The following is a 13,719-nucleotide window of genomic DNA, read 5'->3' as shown; positions in this document are numbered from 1 at the left end:
TCCACCTGTAGCCCTTCTCGGAACAGTAGTTCCAACATCATCGCCGCTTTCATTAGCGATCAAATCCGGCTCCACGTCATCGTCATCTGGATCATCAAACAAACCATCACCAACACCAGCCGGTGTGGGACAATGTACCTCGGTGGGAATATGTTCCCCATGCCGAACCTCATCTCCAACATTCCCGCCCAGATCGACGGCAAACGAAGGGGACGCAACAGGCTGCATTGGTGGCTCATACACAGGAGCAGAGGACGAAGCAACAGCAGGTCTCGAGCTCGACCCGGCAACTGCGGCTATAGTATTCGCATTCCGGTTTGAACCACCCGAGCTAGATACCACATCAACCAACTTAGCCAACAACTCTGGTGTCCTTACCTCGGGAAACTGCCTACGACAAAGAAACATAACCTGCAAGTCCTCGTTACTGCCGATTGTGGAACAATCAAACTTCACGGTGTCATGGAGCACCGCTGTTGGAATGCGGTAGAAAAACTTCTTGACCCTTTTAACTCCTTCGAGACCAAGCTTATCCAGCACACAGCTAACAAGAGCATCGTAGGTGGTTGTTGGCGTCACGATAATACATAGTGGATCCTTATCAGTGAACTTCACCCCGGATCGAGTTTTTCTCTTAATCGACCCTCTATAATGTACCAACACTAGGAAACTCTCCTCACTAGCCATCTCCCCACTTTGTTCACAGCATCATGAGTTCACAGCATATATATATAGCCCTGGTTCGTGCTATATATATATAATTCGAAATAATTTGTTTCGAATTATCACAACCTAGCCTAGTAATTCGAACTAACTAAACTCGAATTTGTTACTTATAATTCGAAACAATTTGTTTCGAATTATGTTGAAACACAAACTAACCTAGTAATTCGAATTAATAAGACTCGAATTCTTCATATATATTTCGACACAAGTTCATTCGAATTACCTTATGTTCTTACCTTCATAGTAATTCGAATCATATTGATTCGAATTACTTTAACTCTTGCATGCATATAATTCGAATGAAATCAATTCGAATTACTTGAGATCATAATTCGAATCTTATTGATTCGAATTACATAATAATTGGTCCTGGTGGATACAGGTGAAGATTTTTGATTTGGCGGATTTAGGTAATTTCGAATGCTCCTTGGTTTATTTGGGTTTTTTGCCCAATCTTTTATATATATATATATATATATATATATATATATATATATATATATATATATATATATATATTATCTATTAATTCTTTTATATATTAAATAATTATAATAATATAATAACATTAAAATCAAATAACATATTAAATTTAGTATATTAAAATTACAAAATTATATATTTTACTCTTGTATTTAATAAAATAATTTTTTAAAAAATATTATAATAAAAAATATTTTGTGAAAGATATTTGTACACTATATATATATATATATATATATATATATATATATAAAGTCTTATTGAGTTAGAGAATAAAAAATTTGACTAGAAAAATAAAAAAATATTTAAAAATCATAAAAGATAAAAAATGATCTTATTATAAATATATAATTATAAATATTATATATATCAAACTAATATTTTCATGTATTATATATAATATTTTAAATAAATTATATTTTTAAAATGTTTTGATGAAAAATTATATTATATAATAATATCGTTAACAAAAGTAGTTAATTAATAAATTTTGAATATAATAATCTAATTATTTGTCAAGTAATATAAAATAAAATTTTAATTATTTTATATTTTTATGTTACACTTTAAAATATTATTTTAATATAATTTTTAATATTATAAAATTTTCTTGCAAAATAATTAATCTTAATGAATAAAAAATACTCATATATTTTGTATTTATATATTTTATATTTAATTATTTAAAAATAAAAGATTTTGTTACCATTTAAAATATTGTGTATTAAAATATTGTCATTTAAAGCATTCAATTATGTACTAGGATATTCTGTATTTATTAGAGTCTATCAATGCTCTTCTTTTAGAGACTTGCTACACATACAAGTCTTTTTGGTATACAAGTCTATACAAGTCAGTCAAAGTCCAACAAAAACAACTCACAATTTAAAGAGTATGTAAATACGGGGAGTGGATTATCTCCAGTAGAAAAAAACTGGATGGTGTCCAGTGTAGGATCTCATCTTTCATTTTTTTTCTCTCTCCTATTTAATTTTGGTCTCACTTATAGAGTTAAAGGTGAGAGATCACACTTTATTCTCTCAAGTGTTAAAAAAAATGGAGAGGATCTATTTCCTGTAAACACGCGCTTCCTCAATTTTGAATAGCACGAAATCAGAAACGGTTCTTTTTCAACGTTTGTATTCCACGTTCTTCCTCCTCATCCATCACCTTCTTCTTCTTCTCCTTCTTCTTTGCATTCCTCATCATTTTTCTTCGCATTCTTTCTTTTTCTTCTTTGCGTTTGTATCCTCATCGTGATTCTTTTTATTGTTATTGTTGCTGCATTTTTGTCCTCCTCCTTTTTCTATTGATTTTGTAACATTATGTATTTTTTTCTTCTTTTGTTCAATTTTTTTTCCAAGAAGAATTATAAGAAAACGAAATAAGATGAGGAAGAAGAAGCAGTAGAAGATGAGGATGAGGAAGGAGAAGAGTTTTGAATTATGCAGAACTTATCAGAATAAAAATATTACCTAAATATCTTCATGTTATACCCAAATATCTTCGTGTTACATCCAAATTTGCTGCAAATATAAAAAAAATGTTTCCTCTATTGTTGCATTTTTTTCTTCTTTTTTTTCCTTATTTCTTTCTTTCTTTTAGTTAAATTAATATAAGTTCATCATTTTCAAGTAATTTTACAGTATTATGTGTTTCTTCTTCTTCTTTGTTTGATTTTTTTGTTTTTATTCTTGTTAATAGAGTAAAACAAAAAGAAACTTGATAAGGTAAAACAAAAAGTAAAAGATGAATAAAAAAAAGAAGATGGTAATGATGATAAAAAAAAAGAAGAAGCATTAAAAGATAAAGAGGAGGAAGAGGAAGAACTTTGAATTATGCAGAACTTATCAGAATAAAAATACACTCAAAATTCTTAAAATACACTCAAATATCTTCGTGTTACACCCAAATTTGCTGCAAATACAGAAAAATATTTCTTTTAATGATGCATTTTTTTCCTTATTTCTTTCTTTCTTTTAGTTAAATTAATGTAAGTTTATCCTCTTCCAAGTAATTTTGCAGCATTATATGTTTCTTTTTCTTCTTTATTTGATATTTTTGTTTTTATTCTTGTTAAGAGAGTAAAACAAGAAAAAACTTGAGAAGGTAAAACAAAAAGGAAAAGATGAATAACAAATAAAGAAGAAAAATATGGTGATGATGATAAAAAAAGAAGCAGTAGAAGATGAGGAGGAGGAAGAGGAAGAGTTTTGAATTATACAAAACTTATCAGAATAAAAATACACCCAAAATTCTTAAAATACATCTAAATATCTCCGTGTTACACCCAAATATCTACGTGTTATACCCAAATTTGCTGCAAATACAGAAAACTATTTTCTCTAATACTACATTTTTTTCTTCTGAATTGAACCACACCTCAGCCACTTGATTGGATTCAAAACAATAAAAGAAGGAGAAAAAATTCCAATGAAAAAAGAAGGAGGAAGAGGAGGAGGAGGAGGAGGAAGAGGTGTTGTTGATGACGACGATAACAAAGAAGAAGGTGCAGTAACGGGAATAATTCCTTCTTTTATATTAACATTTGATTTCCATCTAATATAATCTAATGGTCTATATAAATGTGGCATATGCAATAAGCACATATTTATTGTGCTCATTTTAGACAACCCCAACATGGTAGTTTTTTTTGAAGGAAAATCTATTTGTATTAAACTCTAAATTTCAAAATATCAAGATAGATCCAATTACATATTTCTAAGGGTGTCTCTTCCACCCACATTACATTTGGCTTGGTAAGAGCTACTCTTGCTAGGTAATGGGCTGCTAAATTTTCCTGTTTTCTTACATATAAAATTTTATAAAACCTGATCCTATTCAAAAGGATTTTGCAATTGGAAATAATCACTCCAAAAGAACCTCCAAGTGGGTATTCAGATTTAAGGACCTTCACCGTTTCTATATTATCTCCTTCCAACTCAATATAAAAAATAGCATTGAGTTGCAAATTCCAAACTCAAGAAAAAAGCCATGGCCTCAGCTTCTCTAACTAAAAGAGATGAGGCAATCTCCAGCGTGACAGCTGCTGCAACTACCTTTTCACTATCTCTAATAACTACACCAACTCCTCCTCTTCCTCCATTATTAGTAGTTGCATCAACATTTAATTTAAAGGTGCTTGGCGGGGGAGCACTCCAAAATTCATCACTTTAGCTACCCGGTGGAGGTTCCTAAGGAAACAAAGATCTTTCTGCTATAGAATTTGCTTCAGTAAAGCTTTTTTGGGCTCTCTCCAACAATACTTCTGGTGGGGATTGATCGTTCTCGAACACTAATTTATTTCTCCCATGCCAGAGGCTATGAAGGATGCACAAGAAAAGCCTTTTTTCTTCTCCCCCAATTTTCTTCAAGGTTATGTCAATCCAGTCTAATAGAGGGATTTCTTCCGCTGATTCTGTTCTCAAAGTGAAGGGAGAGATAAACCAAAACCTCCTTGTCCAGTCGCAATCTTTGAAAATGTGAGATTCAGTTTCTTCTTTTTCAAAATATCTGGGACAAATTGAAATGCATCTGACCCCCATTTTATGTAAATTTAATTTTGTAGGTAGTGATCTATGCATGAGCCTCCACATGAAGTTCAAAGTTCTGGGTGGTATTCTCATCTTCCAAAGGTGCTTCCATCGCTGCTTCTCTTCGAGGGTTGGTACGTTACTATGTCCTTATTCTTGGTTGTGCTTCCTTATCAAGTGATAAGCTTTCCTCCCTTCATATTCCCCAATTCTGTTAAATTTCCAGTAAAAATTATCTTCTTGTTCTTGGATATGTAATGGTAGTGTTAGGATTTGATCTGCCTCAAAAGGTAGAAAAATGTTTCTAATTAATTCTTGGTTCCAAGTTCTGTTTTCCTGGTTGATAAGGTTGTCCATTGTGGCTTCCTGATCAAAACTTGCTCTAAGACTCCAATTTTATGGCCGTTTTGATTAGGAAGCCATGGATCTCCCCAAATTATGGTGCTCCTCCCTTTTCCTATCCTCCAAAGTCTGTCTAATTCCAGCACCCATTTTGTGCCCCAGATACTCCTCCAAGTATAACTCTGGTTGTGTCCTTTGTTTGTATGAAGAAAACTTTTTCTTGCAAAGTATTTGGCTTTTAGTATTCTTGTTGTCAGTGAATCAGGTCTCTTCATTAATTTTCAACCTGGCTTGGCTAGCATGGCCTGGTTAAATGCTTCAAAACTTCTAAAGTCCAATCCTCCTTCCTCTTTTGCATTGCTAAGCTTGTTCCAACTTACCCAATGTATTTTTCTTTTTCCCTCCTTGTTGTCCCAATAGAAATTGTTAATCATTCTCTTTAAATAGTTGCAAAGACTCTTAGATAATTGGAAGCATCCCATGATGTAAGAAGGGATAGATTGAACAACTGACTTGATGAGAATTTTTTTTCTCACTTTAGATAGAGTTTTCTCTTTCCATCCTTTTAGCTTCTTCCAGGTTTTCTCTTGAACAAAATAAAAAATCTACTTCTTGGATCTACCGACCATAGTTGGTATTCCCAAGTATTTTGAGTGACTTTTTACTGCCTTTACATTCAGCCAATCTTGGATAAGCATCTGTCTGGTAGGAGGTACATTTCAACTAAAGAAAATCTCTGACTTGTCCAAGTTAATTCTCTGTCCCGAAGCTAATTGGTAGTGTTTAAGAATCTCTATGAGTACTTGAATGCTCTGATCTGTTGTTCTCAAAAAAAGGATACTATCATCCACAAAAAAGAGATGGGTAATTTTTGGTACCTGTCTTGCAAACTTGATCCCCTGTATAGCTTTCCTTTCTTGTGCTCTCCTTAGAAGACCGGAGAACACTTCAACGCACAAGATAAAAAGATAAGGGGATAACGGGTCTCCCTGCCTGATTCCTCTTCCGGAATTAAACTCTTTATATAGATAGCCATTTATCAAAATAGAGAAGGATACTGTGCTTATGCATATCCAAATTAGATCAATCCATCTTTGTGGGAATCCGATAAATCTGAGCACTTCAATGAGAAAATACCACACAATCTGGTCATAGGCCTTCTCCATATCTAACTTCACTCCCATGTATCCCTTGTTGCCCTCCTTTTTTTCATGAAATGAAAGATCTCAAATACTGCTAGACCGTTATCTGTTATAACTCTTCCTGGTGTAAAGACACTTTGGAATTCTCCTATAATGTCTGGCAGGATCAACTTTAGCCTATTTGCAATTGTCTTTGTCACAAGCTTGAAAATAACATTGCATAGAGATATTGGCCTGTAATTCTTTGTGTGGCTTGGGTGTTTGATTTTAGGGATGAGGTAGATAAAGGTTTTGTTCACCTCTGAGGGATCTCCTCCGTGTCCACTTTGTCACATCTTCTCCCACTGTGTTCCACATCTTTTGGTAGAAAAGAGTCGGTAATCCATCAGGCCCTGGTGCCTTTATTGGGTGCATTTGGTTCAAGGCTATCTTGACTTCTTCTTTGGTAAAATCGCTTTGAATTATATCTAATCTCTCTTGTGTTATCCTTCCCCTAACAACCTCAACTGTTTCTTCAATTTTTTCTGTATTTTCAGTAGCAAACAGCCTCTTAAAATAGGTTGTCATCACCTCTTCAATTTTTTCTTCTTCTTCGTAAATTACTCCTTCATCATCTGAAATTTTCTGCACTATATTTCTTTTCTTTCTTTGAGATGCTTTTTTATGGAAGAAACTTGTATTCCTATCCCCTGCCTTTAGCCAATTTGCTCTTGACCTTTGCGACCACCAGATTTCTTCTTGCTTTAGGAGCTTATCCAATTCTTCTTGGATTTTCTTTGATTGTATCATTGATGCCTTTGTTTGATCTCCAGCTTGCACTTCTTGTAGCTTTTTCTACTTCTCTCTAATGGCCTTTGGGATCTGACCGAAGTTCTTTTTGCCCCACTCCTCTAAAGATTTGCTACAGTTTTCTAGTTTTCCTTGTAGATTAGGTGTTTTCGGTATCCATGTTCTCCTTACCACCTCTTCACACACTTCATTTTTCAGCCATACTTGCTTAAATCTAAAAATATGTGTTCTCTTTGTCTTCTGTTCTGATTCTCCTAGCATATCTACAAGTATCAAGCAGTGGTCCAATCTATATCTTTGAAGATGCTGGACCACCGCTCTTGGAAAAGCCTCCCTCTAATCTATGTTGGCAATAGCTCTATCGAGTCTCTCTTGCACATTCTGATTTACAGCCTGGTTATTGGACCATGTAAAATTATGTCCTAAAAAGCCCAAGTCAAGAAGTCCATTTACCTCTAAAGCTTCTTTGAATCCTCTGGTCTGTGTATAGGTCATTGGCAGTTCTCCTTGTTTTTCTCTTTGTTCCAGCACTTGGTTGAAGTTTCCAAAGACCATCCATGGCATGTTGTTGGACTGGCCAAGAGAGTTCAGCAATTTCCAAGGTTTGTGCTTGTTGTTTGATTCTGGACACCCATAAAAGCCTGTGGCTCTCCAAAGGTTGCTGGCTCTTTCTGTTTGAATCACCATATCTATATGATTTGAGGATATTGAGATTATCTCCACTGTTGTATTTTTCCCCTACATAACTGCCAGCCCTCCCGATCTATTTCTTCCTTCTCCTTCACAGTCTACCCCTATAATATTATCAAGCCCCCTTTTTCTTCTTAATCTACCTACTTCATCTGCCTTTTTCCTTGTGTCCATTAGAAAAACAAGGTTGGGATCTTTTTGTCTTAAGAGCTTGTTCAAAGCCCTAAGTGCCCATGGGTTCCCAAGCCCACGGTAGTTCCAGCTAATTAGCCTCATTAATCTCGGCAAGGCTGTTTTGCAGCCTCTCCCGTTAGGGTGCTAGGTTGATGCTGTTTTGGTTGAGTCTCCTCTTCTACAATCTCCATCGGTGCTCCTTCTCCAAGCTTCCTCTTCCCTTTTGGATTTATTTTCTCTTCCCTACTGCTATGTTCTTGCACAACCTCTCGAGTCATTCTTTTTCACTTTTTCTGCTTTCCTTTCTCCTTTTTATTCCTTGGTTTTTTTACTTTTTTGCTGCTGTCTCCTTCTAGAACTTCTTTCCTTGTATCCTCCTTTTGCACTTTTGTATTTTGTATCTTTAGGACTACAAGTTCTATTTCTGTTTCTCTTGTCTTTCATGATTCTTTCTATTCTATTCGTTTTTGCTTTTTTTATGGGCTTCCTCTCTGCTGGATTCGATATCTTTCCCTTTCACCTTTTCTGCCTCTTTAGAATCTGACATTGTGAGGTTTGCCAACTTGCTTAACAATTTTTCTTGGTTTCTTCTGAGTTTTCCTTCCTGCTTTGGATTGTCCTTTTCCCTTTCTTTTTCCTTACGTGCTTCTTCTTTTTTTTCCACCTTCATTCCGAACATATCAGCTCTTATCCAGTCACCCAACTCCTTCGACTGCCATTTTAGACCTTCTTCTGACACCTCTTTTTTCTGACAGTTTCTTTCATCATGTCCTAGCAACCCACAGAAATAGCAGAAAGTTGGGAGCTTCTCATACTTGATCCACCCAGGTTATGCCATCTTTATGCTTCCAATGTTGACTCCCTTTTTTATTGGTTTATTTATTTTCATTCTCACTTTTGCTTTGATGAACTGTCCCTGCCCATTTCCACTTTCAAATACGCTGCATTCTACTACTTTCCCTATAGTTGTTGCAAGTTTCTTTCCTAGTTTTACTGTTTTGTAGTGTTCTGGTAAGTTCTATATCTGTACATTCATCTGGAAGCCTTCTGGTTTTTTCCATATATTATACATAGCACTTTGTACCCAACTTGGGTTAATAGATTTTTAGTTATTAATTTTCTCACAATGCTATATTTACATTTTTGGACTCCCTCTTCAATGTCTCCCTCATCATAGACAACTAGTGCTTCCTCTTCTTCATCATTGGTCTCTTGTTGTGTTGGATCTTTTTCATTAGTTGCTGGTATTGATGCTTCCATTTCAGATTTACCCAAATGCTAAAGATCTTGGGTTTACTGTACTTGGCGATTGGGCTCGATTTGTTTACAAACGGAGTTGTACACGATTTTACGGATGCTGTTCACTACCCTCCCCCTTCCCTGTTTGGTTTTGCCCTAGCCGAGCAGGAGAGAGAGGATATGAGGTGGTATCTATTAACATGGTAGTTACATGATATAAAAAAATGTAGTTACAATCTTCTTCAACTAATAACCACACCGGTGCGTTTTATTGTATTTTTTCCCCTGAAAACTCTACTCTTTGTTTATTATAAAGATTTGAGCTACCCTAAACATTGCCTTTGAGGCATAAATGTCAGAATCGAATCAGTAATCGAACTAGTCAAATTATTAATTTACTAGTTTATTGATTTAACCGGTAAATTACTGATTGAACCGGTTAATTTGATCTTATATAAATAAAATATATAAAACAAAAAAAATTAAATACATATTTTTTCTAACATTTTAAAAATAATCAAATTTCAAATTCTAAAAATAAATACTATAAAGTAAAACATAAAATCTATCAGTACTACTACAATAATATTTTAATTTGATACAATAAAAATAACAATCCATAATTATATTCAAAAAGTAATTTTAAAGTCTAGATACCTTTTATATAATTAAATTATTATATATAAATTTATTTTTCTTCTCCCAACGTATATATATGTATTAATTAGGATATTATGTGAAAATGAAACATATACTTTAAGAAGCATAAAAGAGAACTAAAAACATATTAGCATAGTGGTTTTTAGCTTGGTCCTTACACTAGAAGAACCAGGTTTGACTCCCACCCAACGCTCAGGTTGATTGTTGACCATGTAGGTTAACTCTTTGACCGGCCCGGTTTAGTGTCAATTTTGACTGGTTTATATTGGTTTTATCGGTTCATACCAGTTTAAGTCAGTTTGTTTTCTTAGACGGTTAAAACACTAAAATTGGACCGAATTAGTGTCCGGTTCATCCGTTTTTCAGTCAAACCAGTCGGTACGGTTTGATTTTTAAAAATTTTTCAAACCCAATGCTAAGGTTGATTCTTGACCATATAGGTTGACTCTTTGATCAGTCCGACTGAGTGCCGATTCTGATCGATTCGTGCCGGTTTTACCGGTTTAATTCGGTTTATTTTCTTAAACGGTTAAAATTCTAAATCGGACCAAATTAGTGTCCAATTCACCAGTTTTCAGTCAAATCAGTCGGTCCAGTTCGATTTTTACAACTATGCTTTGGGATAAGTTGAATGGCAAAGGATTTGAGAGTTCAAATTGTAACCGGGACAAGTTTGATGTTACTAGCATGGTAATTGTGACACGTAACAAATATTCCTACATTTTAGTAAGGGCAATTTACTTAAATAAAACGATTGGAGTTTATATTTATATAAATGCAACAATTTGATCATATGTGTGTCCTATTTCGATTCTATATAAATCGCAAAACTCCTTTAACGGTTTGCACATTTACACATAAATCGTAGAATCCTACCCGTACCACGATTTATGAAGAGGTATCCGTTACACATAAAACCATGGAATCCCTACCATGATTTATGAAGAGGCATCTATTATACATAAACTGTGAAACTCCTACCACGGTTAATGAATGGCATCAGTTACACATAAACTATGAAACTCCTACCACAGTATATAAAGAGCTAAGTCTATACATAAACATAAACTGCGAGACCAAACACTTGAGTGTGTATTAATTATTGATAAATTAAATAATTTACAGATAAAAAATATTTAATAAGCTCAAAACCTTCCTATTTAGCTCAATATTTGTGGATGTAGAGAACTCAATATTTTTTAATACAAATTATTTGTAGGTGTTCTCTTCTTTTTCAATTTTTTCTTATTTTCTCCAAAACCTTTCTTGTCATTGCAATGGTGGTTATTTGTGTGGGAGTAGATTAATGTTGGTCAAAATAAAAGTTTATTTGTAGGAGTCATTCTGCAGGTTGACCTATGTGTAAAACCTGCAGTAAATCGTCTTATTGAACAGCAATTTAGTTAAAAATTACATAGGTAACTCTTTAAATTTTATTGTGAAATATTTAATTTATGAATAATTAATACACACTTAAGAATGTAATTTGTCATTTGAACTTGTAATTTATATACAGATTTAACTCTTTATAAATTTTGGAAGAAATTTACGATTTATATGTAAATGTACCTCTTCATAATTCGTAGTATGAATTGTTTATGTATAAATGTGTAAAGCATTGAAAGAATTTTGTAATTTATATAAAATCAAAATAAAACACATAAAATTAAAAATAAAAGATGAATGTTGGTCATGATGATTGCTTCCTCGAGTTGCTGAAATTCGAATTCTTGTTTATTTATTATTAGTGGATTTTGGTGCAGAGAACATGCCATTTTGTCAGCGTTTTGTTTTCCCAGGCTGGTATTCGCCCTATGCCCCTATCCATTCATATTTAATTAGTTTTCTCATTCGTTCTAATATTATTCTATGCCCCTCTCTTAAATTTTGGCCGGCAAGGGTCACATATTCGGACTCAAATATTCTTTTAAAAACATGAATGACTTTGGTTTCTCGTCAAGTGTTAACTCAAGACCATAAGTATTTCGAATTTTATCTTGGATGTACAAAACATTTCTAGTCATTCTTGTAGAAAACATTTCAAATTGCAAAATTTACTCTCTACCAATTCTTCAATATTTTTGTAATAAATTATACAGTTATTTATGCAACAATCAATTTTAATTGCCTTCAACTCTAAGTGAAAAGTCGTCGTGTTTGGTGATTTTATAATAGTTCTTTAGAACATTATTAAAAATAAGTGTGATTTGTCTAATTAAAGTCGTTATTTGCTCAAATGAATATTATTAGTGATTATTTTTTAACTTAATATTTAATTCTTGTGATAAATGATAATTGAGAATGAACATAATCGTCCCAAAGAGATTTGCATATTAATTATAAGATATGATAAAATATTTGTGTACTCGAATTAGGTTCCTCTTCTTCTTCTATTAGGATAAGTTGTCAAAAAATGTTTACCACAATTTCTTTGTACCTATCAACATTAGTTTTCAAATCGTCACACTTCCAACCTCTTCACTATACAAATATCTCTATGCTCAAGAGCTATTCTCAATTTCTAAATTCATTTCACCATATTGAACCCAAAATTAAATAATTCAATATAAATGTGTTCATCATAACATCATACTTATGTCTTCAATAGTTTTAAACATTGTACATTTTCATCTGAGATACAGATACCTAACTTTTTCCGTCTTTAAAAAATAATGTTTTTTAAAAGTATTTACAAATTCGTTAAGGCTATTCACAACATATAGTTTCAAACCTTATATTAATATGAAAAAGATTTGGGAATTAAAATAATTCAGTTATAATTACTAAAATTTTTTTTAATTTGACTTCATTTATATAACTTCTTTACATTTTAATTTTTTATTTCACTCTCTTATCACTTAACTTATCACATTATATCTCTAACTATTAGGATGTAATATGTAAGAACTGGAAGTTAATAACCATTTAAAATAAAATAAAATAATAAATTAATTATTTTAAATAAGTTTAAAAATTTAGACATCTTAATTTCAAAATTTGAAGGTGAGATTTAAATTTAGTGGATTTTTTCGAGTGAGAAAATGTAATTTTCTGCGATACTAATTCTAAATGTTTGACCCAAAGTTGAGTCAAACGGACTAAAAATGTTAAGCGGTTAGACTAGGCCCAAATTGAGCCCAAGCCTAACATATAAAAACATAACTTAATGAACCATTCAGCTCATAACACACACACACATAAGAGGGAGATGCAACTCAGCTGAGAGGAGAGGAAGAAAAGTTACTATTCATCTTTTTCTTCATATGCTTTCAACTTAAGCCACGGTACTCCGATTCGCATGCCGTTTGGGGTAACGCGAAACTCTCACCGAGTCCGTCATTTCTATCTAACAAAGTGGTAAGGAACTCTTAATTTCTTGTCCAGTTCTTTGTCCTAACAATTTCATAATTTTGGATTTAGTTATTGAGTAGATTCTTTGATTTTAGTTGTTTAGGGGTGATCTAGTATTGGATTATTGTTGGATTTTGCCCCCTAATACTATTGGGTAAAGTAAGTTGTAAGACCCAGAATTTTTGAAAAATCCTATTTTGAACTAATTTCAAATTATATATTTATTTACAATTTTAATTTTAGAAATTATTTTATTGAAAATAATTAAAGGCAGTTTTGATTAATTGGATTTGAAATAAATTAAGAATTTTTATCCAAACTCTATAATTATGGATTTTTTTTCTATTCACAATTTAAAGTTTTAGAAATCCAAAAATAATGAGGTTTGACTATTTAAATTAGGATTTTATCTAATTTTATAATTATTGAGTTATTCTCTATATTTAAATTATAAAGTTAGTAGTTGTTAAATAATAAGAATTTTATATGACTTAATTTAAATACTTTATATTTTTATAATTCAATACTATAAGTTTGAAGGACAAAGAAAATTAATTATATTACTATGTATTTTCAATTAGAGAAATTGA

Source organism: Arachis hypogaea, chromosome 16 (assembly GCF_003086295.3).
Source record: "Arachis hypogaea cultivar Tifrunner chromosome 16, arahy.Tifrunner.gnm2.J5K5, whole genome shotgun sequence".
Lineage (NCBI taxonomy): Eukaryota > Viridiplantae > Streptophyta > Magnoliopsida > Fabales > Fabaceae > Arachis > Arachis hypogaea.
Note: the sequence above shows the minus strand (reverse complement) of the source record.